The 12,415-nt window shown below is 43.0% G+C and overlaps 1 protein-coding gene and 1 long non-coding RNA gene across 4 annotated transcripts in view; one reads left to right on the top strand and one right to left on the bottom strand.

Moving 5' to 3' along the window:
* Positions 1-12,415, top strand: part of LOC134531744 (5'-AMP-activated protein kinase subunit gamma-2) — an 810,162-nt gene that overhangs the window by 438,208 nt on the left and 359,539 nt on the right. The window lies entirely within an intron of this gene.
* Positions 1-12,415, bottom strand: part of LOC134531745 (uncharacterized) — a 31,056-nt gene that overhangs the window by 1,859 nt on the left and 16,782 nt on the right. The window contains exon 3 of one of the 2 annotated variants that reach the window (XR_010075080.1): positions 10,063-10,150. This is a non-coding gene — a long non-coding RNA (uncharacterized LOC134531745). Of the gene's footprint in view, positions 1-8,718; positions 10,151-12,415 lie in introns of those variants that run through there. The other variant, XR_010075079.1, reaches the window with a different exon arrangement.

Here is a 12,415-nt window from a genome sequence, read left to right as displayed (position 1 = left end):
TACGTTTTCTCCTGTAAGCTAAGAGAATCTCTCAGTTATTCTCACGTGCAATTACTTTGTTGTGAACTCTGAAGAAGGCTGATGAAAATGTAGTGCTGAATAAGGATATGTGAAAAATATTTAGCAATATTGGTTTCATATGTGATATTTTGAGACACGTAATTAAAGTTCAAGGTTTTACTGCGTTGGATAGGCCTACATATTTTATAACAAAAGTTGCTGGTCTGATAGCGGTAAGACAAAGGTGATAAAATTTATTGAATGTGTGTTCATGGGTGTTGCAGTCTTCATTTTTTTTTTTTTCATATTCTGTTATACGTTATACGCTGAATTAGATGTGTTATTTCTTAGTCTAAAATATTTTTGTGCGTTTGATGTAGTGTGCAAAGTGATTCGTGACGAAGTGAAATAAATTATGAAGGAGCTAATGACTGTGTTTTGAATTTAAAAAGAGATATATATATAATCAACATGATGCGTAATCACAACACTAAGGAGTTACGATGATGTGCATAAACGCACCAATGTGAAGCGCGCGTTGGCAGCATTGACCGGCGATGGTCGCCGCAGAGTGAGAGGGTTAGTGACGCAACGCGCGGAGTTCACATGCATTTGGCGGAACGCAATGCAGCCAAAGGTACTGTAAAGGCTTGTAACATTTACAATAACGTCAGTTATAAGCTCTTTAAGTTATTCCACTTTGTCACTTAGTCATCTTGTATAGTGGTAACAGCGTGTCTGCCGATCATGGGAGCGTTTGGTTTCTAATACAAAGTGTGATTTTTTTCCTTTTGAATTTATTTAATTGTGTTGTGGTAAAATGCAGCATTATAATATACACACATATATATATTTTTTCGCGCTTCTTAAAATAAGCTTAGTGTGAGGATGGACGACTTAGTGTAGACTTTGTTCGCCATTATCGCAGCAGCGATGCTTATCGATCATGCACGGCATAACGCACTTCGACAAGCGGATCAATGCTAGATGCGGCTCAGCCTGTGGCTCCATCTGTCTTGCCTCGCGTTTCGTGTGACACTTCCGATGTCGTCGGAGGACATTATCAATTTCACGAGTTGTCAGTCCATTTTGCAGAACATTTTTCCCAGGTGTGCTTAAGCAACACTCATCAGTCAGTAACACACGCCAAAACGGTCAAGACGTCCCCAGTTTACTGCTCGGACGGATTAGCATGGGAACAAAACAATCACTTTTAAGTACAACTCGTTGACGTGAATTTAAGTTGAAATATTTATCTTTATGGAATAAAAAAAGTGTATGACAATATATATAATTTCTTAAGTTTCATTTGTTTTAAAATAAAAATAAAAAAAGGAAAACAACTTGATTCAATAAGAATATAATCTCCCGGCAAAACTCTTGTGAGCGCGTAAACGAACCTCACTTACCCCGTGTGTTCGACATTCGCTGAACTAGTGACGTCACGCTCGCACGCGTACGAGATTTTTTATTTTTTTGCCGACGTGAAGCAACTAAACCCGCGGCTCTGGCAACATTGCAAACAATTGCCAACATAAATGTACAAGATTAATAGTTACCAGTTATTCAGCGGACATTCGTTAAATTTACGGATATCTTAATAAATGCAGACTAAAAGTTATGTTTTTTTTAACTTATAACATGAACTAACAATAATAATCTTGGAGTGTTGATATGAAAATAAACTTGTTAGTCTTCAGCGAAACAACGCGCCCTGCTTCCACGTTCCTGCTTGTCTCGTTTACAACTTGAAATTAGGAAACCTTGCATGGTTTCTATAGATTAAGTGTAAGTACGAAGTACCCTTCGTTTACGGGAGGTGCATTCTTGGCTGGAAGGTCCGAAGAGTCTGTGCTCTGTGGTACACGTGAGTGCAGTCTCTACACGGCTGCGGCGATCTGTGAGTCATCATCCTGCCCCTGTAATTATCCCCGGCAGCAGTAATGGCCGGTGGCCTCCGCGGGTGACCTCTGGTTGGCACTGAATGCACTAGTTGGACTCTGGACTCGTTTCCCAGAGTTCCCGGCTGCACCCGCCCTGATTTCGATTCTCTATGCTTTCTAGACGTTACTTCAGGCATTTTATGGAATAATTTCTTTGAATGAGCCATGGTGTATTACCTTCTCCCTCCCCATTGTCTTTCCACACCCCCTCCTCTTACAAATTGAAATGTTATGGATTTGCGTTGTTTTTTACCTTCTCTAATAAACTCATTGTCTACGCGTTAATTTAAGTTAACTTAAAAGCTCATTTTAAAGGAAAAAATATATTTAGCGCGCATAACTTAACACAGAGTTGGAGTGTGGTAATTGTATTTTAGTAGCTAGAGTTATTTTGGTGATCAAGCTATTTTTTCGATATTTTCCCCCATTTTTTGTGTTAAATGAACGTGTTTTAATTTACTACACACACGCACGCACGCACACGCACACGCGCACACTTTAAGTACCCACTGTTTCCTAGGATTTACAGGAGGAAAATAGGCTTTACTTATGGAATTATTTTTGTTGTGATATTCAAGTAGGACAGTGACTATCCTATTATTTTAGTCCAAGGTCAGCTGTACAAAATTTTACCAAGCTGGAATAATATTGTAGATTTTTATAAGAAACAGAAAATTTTGTGTGTGTGTGTAATGGCTGCTGATAATTGTTGCCTAAAAATAATACTGGGAGCTATTGAAGCTAGTTGCTAGTTGTTTTTTTAAACCGGAATTGGTGTCACCGACGTAGTTAAGGTATTATCAGACGTATTTGTTACTCTGTTCGTGTTTACGCATTTTTGAACAGCATGCATATGTTTATCGCTGAATGTCACAGTAGACTCTTCAAGGCTGCTCGCTTGAATATATACGTGCAAATATTGTTTCTGGCACGTTCGTTATCAGCGCCCTACTTAACCGATGGCAGTGTTTTATGTTTAATCATGAGCTCGAAGTTGATCACGGAAGGGGGAAAAAAATTAACATTTTCTTCATGATGTGCAATTTGCTTGTGTGTTTTACTTCTGACGAGTGTCCTGTTTTGTTTAAATATATTAAAAAAAATAATCATTTCAAATAATTGTCAACTTGTAATAATTTTGTACTCGTGGATAAGTGTAAGTTCACACAATGAGTGTTTTTTTTGTACCTCAGTATCAAAACCGTTTTTTATCTCCGAAGCTAAACTAATTCATGTCCCATGTTTTATATATATAAAAAATAATCCACTGCAAAGTTAATTTCCCAGTAGTATATTCAGTTCGTGTGCAAAGCCAAACTTTTTGACCTGTGTGTGAGTACACACCAAGGCAATTTCAAAGGTGATCATTCCTTCATCAGATCCCATTACTTAGTAGGTTCTTGTGGAATAAGAGACACTTTGATTGTCTAAAATTAGTGAAATAGTCAAGTATTCGTATACAAACAGGAAGAAACTCATTTTAAGAAATATGCTTTCTATTCTAGCGTCTTTTTCGCTTCTATTCCGTGTTTATTAGGCTCTGAGGTTAATTTCGTTGATTTGTTCAAAACACTTCCAAGCTAAAAGCAGTTGTAACAATTCTTTTTTCAAAGTAAACTTACAGCACAGCAGCTTTTTGCTGACACAATTGAATCATATTCAACTTACTCAATTTCAAACAGTGTTGAATTTAGAAATATCAAAATTGACTTATAACGAAAGTAAAATATTAAGATAAAATACTTCTTATATGATAAAAATACACTATGCACAAAAGTATATTGGGAATCAACACACGTACAATCTAGAAGACAGTTTCCCCCATACTTAAATCAGCATGTCTGAAGTGATACAAGAGGTTGATTATCCAGTCGTCTCGACTCTGGCAGGCTGGCAGGTCATTTAAGAAACGGGGGTGGGGGGAGGGGGGAGCTAAAATCGCACGGGGTGAGATCTGGTGATCTCGGAGGCCACCAGAAACCAGCCCTGTCATCGTGTCCTCGGCGACCATTCGAACGATTGGTGACATTTAACCATTTTTGTACGTAGTTACGCCAATGTGGAGCTGCTCCATCTTGTTAGCATGATAAGGTTATCTTAATATTGTCCACCGCCCAAGCCCTTGGTTGTAGGTGGGCATGTAACAAATTTAAAATAAATAAAATAATAAAATAATCGTCCTAAATTGGCACGTTGTGACGTAGTAGAACTCAATTTTTATTCTCAGTCACCTTATTGCAACACCCAGAAACATTGCGGAAATGGCGCTCGACTACGCACGATAAATGTCCCTGCTAGACGCGGGGCCCTATTAGAAGACGCGGGGCCAGACTAGACCGGGGCCCTACTAGACGCGGGGGCCCTACTAGACGCGGGGCCCTACTAGACGCGGGGCCCTACTAGACGCGGGTCCCTGCTAGACGTTGGGCCCTGCTAGACGTTGGGCCCTGCTAGACGTTGGGCCCTGCTAGACGGGGGGCCCCTGCTAGACGTTGGGCCCTGCTAGACGGGGGGCCCCTGCTAGACGTTGGGCCGTGCTAGACGTTGGGCCCTGCTAGACGGGGGGCCCCTGCTAGACGTTGGGCCGTGCTAGACGGGGGGCCCCTGCTAGACGTTGGGCCCTGCTAGACGGGGGGCCCCTGCTAGACGTTGGGCCCTGCTAGACGGGGGGCCCCTGCTAGACGTTGGGCCCTGCTAGACGGGGGGCCCCTGCTAGACGTTGGGCCCTGCTAGACGGGGAGCCCCTGCTAGACGTTGGGCCCTGCTAGACGGGGGGCCCCTGCTAGACGTTGGGCCCTTCTAGACGGGGGGCCCCTGCTAGACGTTGGGCCCTGCTAGACGGGGGGCCCCTGCTAGACGTTGGGCCCTGCTAGACGGGGGGCCCCTGCTAGACGTTGGGCCCTGCTAGACGGGGGGCCCCTGCTAGACGTTGGGCCCTGCTAGACGGGGGGCCCCTGCTAGACGTTGGGCCCTGCTAGACGTTGGGCCCTGCTAGACGTTGGGCCCTGCTAGACGGGGGGCCCCTGCTAGACGTTGGGCCCTGCTAGTTGTTGGGCCCTGCTAGACGTTGGGCCCTGCTAGACGGGGGGCCCCTGCTAGACGTTGGGCCCTGCTAGACGGGGGGCCCCTGCTAGACGTTGGGCCCTGCTAGACTTTGGGCCCTGACAGGTGCGGGGCCAGGCTAGACGCAGGGCTCTGCTAGACGCGGGGATAGACTAGACGCGGGGCTCTGGTTTACGCGGGGCCCTGCTAGAAGCGGGGCTCTGGTTTACGTGGAGCCCTGATAGGCGCGGGGTCAGACTAGACGCGGGGCCCTGCTAGACGCGGGGCCCTGATAGACTTTTTTTTTGCATTAACTGTTTTCAACGCTGGCGATTGTAATTCGTACTTACTATACAATTATCAGACGTTATCAAGCACCATTTCCGCAATGTTTTGGGCGGGAACAGCCGAGGTTAAAAAGTGACTTCAACTGCGTCACGACACGCAATCTCCTGACAAGTTCCTAACTCCGTGGCAGCAAACAGTCCTCCTAGTATAGTGTGTGGTCTCCGCGAACAGCCAGTACTGCTGCACGCACGAGTGGCATTCGCTCAATGAGACAATCGGTGAGCTGTTGAGGGGATGAGTTGCCGCTTTGACGTATGAGGATTTCCCAACTCTGCGTGAGTTGTGAGAGGTGCTGGTCATCCTGCAAGCCCAGAAGTGCTCTTGGGTCCAGCTTGTCGCCCACCAATCCCTTCCTTGTCTGTGCCCGATTTTGTGGGTAGATTCCCCCCCCCCCCCCCCCCCCCTCTTTTTGCCATCGTCTCTTCCTAATTTTATTTTTACCACATACAAAGTTATGAGATATGTGTTACAACAATTAAGTCAAATATTACAGAAAACAAATAATGCTATAAAATGCAATGAAACTTAACTTAAGATTTTTTAGGCTTGTTTACACTAAATAGCGACTACAGCGCCGCATTGAACTAAATCACTGCTCGAGGAACAACACCCTTAGAGTCGTTAAAAAAACACATAATAATTAAGTGTTTTTCAAAAAGAGCCAGCCGTATATCCGTAATGAGATGGTACAATAGAGTTCCTATAGTTAACTTACATCTGGACACATTCTTTTTCTGTAATATCGCAGGGCGCGCCCGTATATTTCCAGGATGTCCACTTCTGGAATCTCTGGCTTAATTTAAGAATACAGGGACGAACTAATTTCGAGTGGACATTAAACCTGTCCCAAGTTCGCTGCTCGCTTGTGCAATGTCACGGTCGGATTGGGGGAAAAAACCTACATTTTTGTGTAAAGATTTTTCTAGTATTTAAAATGTCGCTGATGGGACATAACTAACCTTTGGTATTAGGTAAGATCACATATCCTAACATAAATCTACCATTCTTAAAACCGAAACACAGAAGGAATTTTTTCCAGAATTTTATTTATGAATTGTAGTTAATACATCTAACCAATCTTGAATTTAATAACAGAAAAAAATGCAAAGATGCGCGAGCACGGATTGTTATTGAGACATCTGACTCGGTATATATATATATATGTATATATATATGTTAACGTTCTGTTACTTAAAAAGCGTACAAGTTTAACAGTTTTAAACGTAAAAAAAATGACCTGGACGGTACATACACCCTTAATATAATTGCAATTGCTCATAGTTATGTCAGTTCAGGTTTCTAGCATCATCAGTAAGAAACGGAGAGGCTAACCCATACTGGGACGTATCCGATTTCAAGTACTCATCAAGTACACGGTTTCAATGGTTGGCCTATTCAGACGGTATTATCCAGCCGAACAGCTTGTTTATATTATCTTTTTCAACAAATACATTTTATTGGAAAATATGACATTTAATTAAAATTTGTAGTTTTTTTATCATTTCATTAGTTCTACTCGAACTTACAGTAATTAACTCTGTGATTTAACCTTTGTTTCGTAGTTACGATCGGTATGTATGTCCATGCATTTGTTGAAACTTCCTTATAGACATGTTCAAGTGTTTATTTTTTTCATTCAACTTATTAATACCAGTCTAATATAGAATAAAAATTATATAACAAGTATTTCAGTACTTAAAATTTAAATCAAATATCACCTGCAAAACTTTCTTTTCGAAATGGCGACGTTTCTTTAACGCGAAGTACGTTGATTCGTTTATTTGCATTCTTGCATACCTCACTTCCAGTTCGGACAGCCCTTGTGATGCCGCTTCCGGGAACAAGTACGTATAAGGCAAATTCGGACACAGCCTTAGAATTCTTCTGGCGATTTGGTTTGTGAAGGGAGGAAACGATAGAAGGGAGGGGTGTGGATGGTAGGTATATACATATTTGCCAGTTAAACTTGTAGTCGGAAAGTTCGAAAATTAAAATCCCTTAGGCTATTTTACGTATTTTTGGCATCTTGAAAAGTTTTCTTTTTCTGTGTCCAGTTGTATTTAGTCCTAGGGTTATGGAGGATGGGGCGTAAGATCGCTACGGGAAGCGAAGCAGTAAAGGTATGAAAGATTGTCTTATTTTCAGAGAGATGGTGTAAAAAGTTCGACTCGCACGGGAAGGACCCGGCTTCGAGTAACGTTACATTTATTCTCACATAGGTATTCCGTGGTTTTCCACTCCAGGCGAGTGCTTAATTAGGCCATGGCTGATTCCTTCTTCAGTTGTCTTGATTTACGTTTTGTGTGGGGGGAAAGGTCTGATGTGGTGGATTTATTTTAATTATCTTGAACAGAATTCATTAACTTTAAATATTATCCAAAAATTTTGAAGTAGTTAATGAACGTTTATGGAAATTTTTTTTTCCCCTTCTATTAACGAACGTGCATGTAGATACAGGCTAACCTTTTTTAATCGTTTACTTATCATGCACTCAAACGTGTCTAACCTGAAGAAAGAAAAGTGCCCGTCGGCATGCAAGTCATTTTACACCCGCCAGATAGCGACTCTTGTTATGTCTGTATGAGGATCGTCTTAATAAAGAGTTTGACAAGCAGCCCCCCGGGGCTCCCATAATCGAGGCCGTCTGCTCTCGTTTGTAGTAGGTAGTTCCCGGCGTCGCGGGCGCCTCTTTTAACAGTTCGCCAAACAAGCCGCGCGAGAGGTTTACAGCGCCCGAAGCCGCCCAAGTGATTTACGCCGCTGTGTGCGCTCCAGATTAGCCGGCGCCTCTGAGAACACTCCCCCCCCCCCCCCCTCTTAAACGAAGCTCTGTTTGCTGATGGAATATCTCCACGACGAGTCGCGCCGCGCGCGTTATAGTAGCAGCCTCGAGGACAGATGTGCTCTGGCCCCGCGCGGTCGCGTCCGTCTGATCTGCCCGACCGTGCTGCTTCAAGTGACGCTACACAGAGGACGGCACGGTAGATCGCTGTATATATTCCTTACAAAATAGATATTAACCTAACTTAAGAGTTTAACTTAGGTATATTTGGACCTAAACTTTTAAATTCGTGCCCAAAAACGTTTCGGGTACTTCTTTTTTACGTTTCAGAGCAACTTAAAACAGAAAGCGAACTCAACGAAAGGGTGCCCAAAACGTATCATTAAAAAAACGTTTGTTCGGCAATAATCATTTTCGTGCGAAATTTACATTTTTCTTTTATACTCGCCATGCTTCAAATTGGCGAGCGTTGCCCGTGGCGTCAGACGCAGACGGTGCTGCTTGAGCCCGGGAGCTCTGGTCAGAGGCACGCAGACGGACGCGAACCGCGCGGGTGTGGGCAGGCCGCGTGCGGATGGTGGCGCCGGCGACCGGCGCGCCGCGGGATCGACTCCGGCGATGACGCGCGCGCGACCACCGGCGCATCATGGCCAGCTACTTCCGGTGGATGAAGGGCAAGGGCCGGAAGGAGGACGACGTGCTCTTCCAGAAGCCCCGCAGCCGCTCCTTGGACGCCAAGGCCCTCGAGAGCTCCGGCGTCCGCTTCCTGCAGCACGTACGTAGCCCTCCCTCCGCCATAGTCGTAGTCCACACCCTCTAGCGTGCATTGCTCGACTTGCACTCTCTCTTGCTCGCTGACACTGTCAACATCAGATTGTTTTGCAAGTGATCTTCCACACTTGGACCAGACTCTTAATGTATTTCGGGGCTGTGTCACGTTCGGCTGTCGGGAATGTTCGTAGATGATCGGTCATCTTCCGACTCCCACCGCCATCTCGGCCGGCCTTGATCTTTCACGCACAGACTAAAATGTGCGACATGGATGAATTATTACAATCTTGGCGCGAGTCTTATCTTTTCCTTTCCGATTTGCAATCGGAACTGTCGATGTCAGATGCTGTGATATTTGACGTGAGTTAAAATTATTATAATGGGCTAGCTTATGTGTCCTTGCTTCTCTGTGGAAAACTACACGCAGAATACTCTCACACTGCTCATTATATAATACATATACAGACATGTAATTATTATGTATTACGACCTATGTGGGGAGAACTGGCTTCGTAAGGGATAGCTCAATTTTGTTTTTTACAGTTGTATTAATTACTAATATTTACATAACTAATAAATATTATTCTTAAAATGTCCGATCACCAATCACTGGCACTTAAAAATGTTTATTCGCAAGTCACTAAATGTCTGTCAAGTTCCACAGTTCACACTCCTCACTGAAGCTGGGCTCAACAGTTGTTCGCCCCTTACCCCGCGCCTGTCCACACACACACACAGTCTCGCGCCACTCAGTCGCACTCTCCCGGTCCCGTCGCTCCGCGTCGCGCCACTCTCGAGGGGGTCTCTCACCCTCTTCGCCGATGTCGCACTTCCCTTCACTCGCGGAACTCTCCGAATCCTCGGAACTGCTGCGGAGGCCGGCGCTGCTGCTTAAATACCTGTGGTGCCCTTCTAGAACCGACGAGAGTGGCTGTGACGAGTCACGTCATCCAGGGCCGTCCCGACGCCAGAAACATCGAGAAAGGCGGTGTTACTCACGCCACTCCGCGCGGCGGCTTCTGTGAGCTCGGTGGCTTCTGTAAGCTCGGTATACCCAAGGCCGCGCAGCGATAGATAACAGCGCCGGGTAAGGACGATGCTTGGGGTGTGTTTGGGAAGGGGGGGGGGGCAGTGAGGACCCTTGTAATCCGGCCAGGCACGCGTGACATGCCTTACTTCAATGGATGGCGCGTGACGTCAGTGGCCGTGCGTGGCCGCCAGCCAGCTCCGAACCTGGCGAGCGTCACGGTGTTGTCTCTCGCGTCTGTAACAGTATATTATACTGAAATTAATTTTGAAAAATATCCACCCCACCCCAATTAATACTTTTGAGAATTAACTTTCATTGAAACCAAATCTGAATGAATGCTCGTATAGCTTATGGAACATACCAGCCAAGTTTAAAATTGTTGGTATTATAGTTTTGGAAATGGTGTCACCCTCTGAATTCCCTAATCCACTCCCGTTCATCCATTTTGGAGATGAATTTTCGGAAAATCAGTTCTTATAGGGTTTTCGGGTAATATGAGGAACATAACTGCAGATTTTCAGGTTTGTAGGTCTTATATTTCCGGAGAATATTCGTGTTGTGTGAGTCAGTGAGTGGTATTTCGCTTATTTATTTTATAGAAAGTAATGCATATAACATAATGAAGTTCATCCTTAATGAATGATAATACTGAATGCATTGAAACTTGGCTGGAGAAAGGCCAGATTTTATAACATCAACAATGTAAAAATACCAGCCGCGTCAGCCATGAGACACAATTTGGACTTTGGCAAATAGGCCGTTCAATGATCAATGATTTGGACTTAAGAAATATTTATTGCGCAACTTAAGCGCGCGGTCTGTATTCATTTTTAGCCTCTATGTTTTCTAATAGATTTAAGCCCCGACCGCCATTTTAATATCCTGCCACTTAGAATCACCACTGTTAATTCGTCCATTTTGTATTCCGCCATATTGTTTCGCCTTTAGATTGCTGGATTTTGTTTGTCACCCGCCATCTAGAATGCTGTATTGCATTTTATTAAAAAATATATAATTAAAGATAGTTCAGTACGTAATTTCATAATTAATATTCTTGTAAATTATTTTAACTGCGTGCTGCTGCCTGTCAGTCACATCGAGAAAAAAGGAGCTATATAAAATTCACAATACCTTAGGGCTAACACTGGAAGGTAGTCATTTAAAAAATGTTTTATGTAGGCCTACTATCTTTATTTCCGTGGGAATATATTTACCGGAGGCTTGTCTCCAGGCACCGGATGAAAGAAAAAGTCACGTGATCTCAATTCGTATCGCTAAGCTGCAAGTAATGAAAAGAAGCAATGCTGGCTGAACAGTTAACATTTTATAACGTGACCAGTGGTTTTTAGACACCCGCGTCATTTATAACTATACTAGCGTCCCTTCCCGGCTTCGCACCGATGCGATCTACTAATGTGGCGTCATTTAAATTTAATAAAGTAGTACTTATTAGTATCAGATTCTCTCAAGTGTCCGGTGTTTTCAAAAATTATGTATCTACGAACACGTACTGCCCATATCTAAAGAATTTATGTGTAAACAATTTTGACAGATTTTTTTTCCTCTAGATAGAACAAGCGAAGGGGCTTCATATAGCTTTCCATGTGAAAAGCACTGCACGCTTTAATATATTTGGTGTATCGGTCATTTATAATCCGACGTAAGCCATATGTGCGCCCTAAAAGCATAATTTTACGACTTGATTACAAAGCATCGAGATTTCTCTTCTATATTCAAATTTAATATGAATGTATTATAAATTTTCGGAAGATATTTTGTACATATGGGGAAAAGCGCATCAAAATACATTGCGTAGTTCAGAAGAAGTAAGCGAAGATAGACGCGGATAGCGATTTTGTTTTGTACTGTTTAGAGATTATCTGAAATCAAATATAAGTGCACACAAAAGGCAATTAGCTCCTCCACTACCAATTAATAAAGTGATTTCTGTGTAATTAAGTATTATTTCAGTGGTATAAAAAGTTATAAACTGCAGGAACTATAGTTGAGGCGCAGTTAGAACAGAAGGTTAGCAACATCTGTGCAATCTTCTGTACCTTGATTTAATGCAGTTTTTTTGGTCATACGCCATTGCAGTTTTACAGTGTTTCTCATGGCGTATGTCCAAAAAAACTGCATTAAATTAAAATTCCCCATTGCATGAATAATTTAAAGAACCTTCTTTACCTTAGACTAACATAACTGTTTACATGCGCATAAAGTTTCATTATAAACTGTATTATAATCGCTACTGTAATTTAATATGAAGCCAGTGCGCTTTGATGCTTAGTAACTGAACTGATGTTAACAAAAATAGGTAAAATAAAGGTTGATGTGTCGCTTTTTCAACAGGTACTGCATGCAAGGAGCATTCAGACTTTTTGACAGCTCAATATTGTTACTAAATTAACAAAGTAAAGTTGATAACACGACTATCTTGTTTGGTGCTACATGAATCTGCTTTTGATTTTGTTCATTGTGCTACAATATTCAACCGTC

This window comes from Bacillus rossius, chromosome 5 (assembly GCF_032445375.1).
Source record: "Bacillus rossius redtenbacheri isolate Brsri chromosome 5, Brsri_v3, whole genome shotgun sequence".
Classification (NCBI taxonomy): domain Eukaryota; kingdom Metazoa; phylum Arthropoda; class Insecta; order Phasmatodea; family Bacillidae; genus Bacillus; species Bacillus rossius.
Note: the sequence above shows the minus strand (reverse complement) of the source record. Positions and strands in the feature narration are given on the sequence as shown.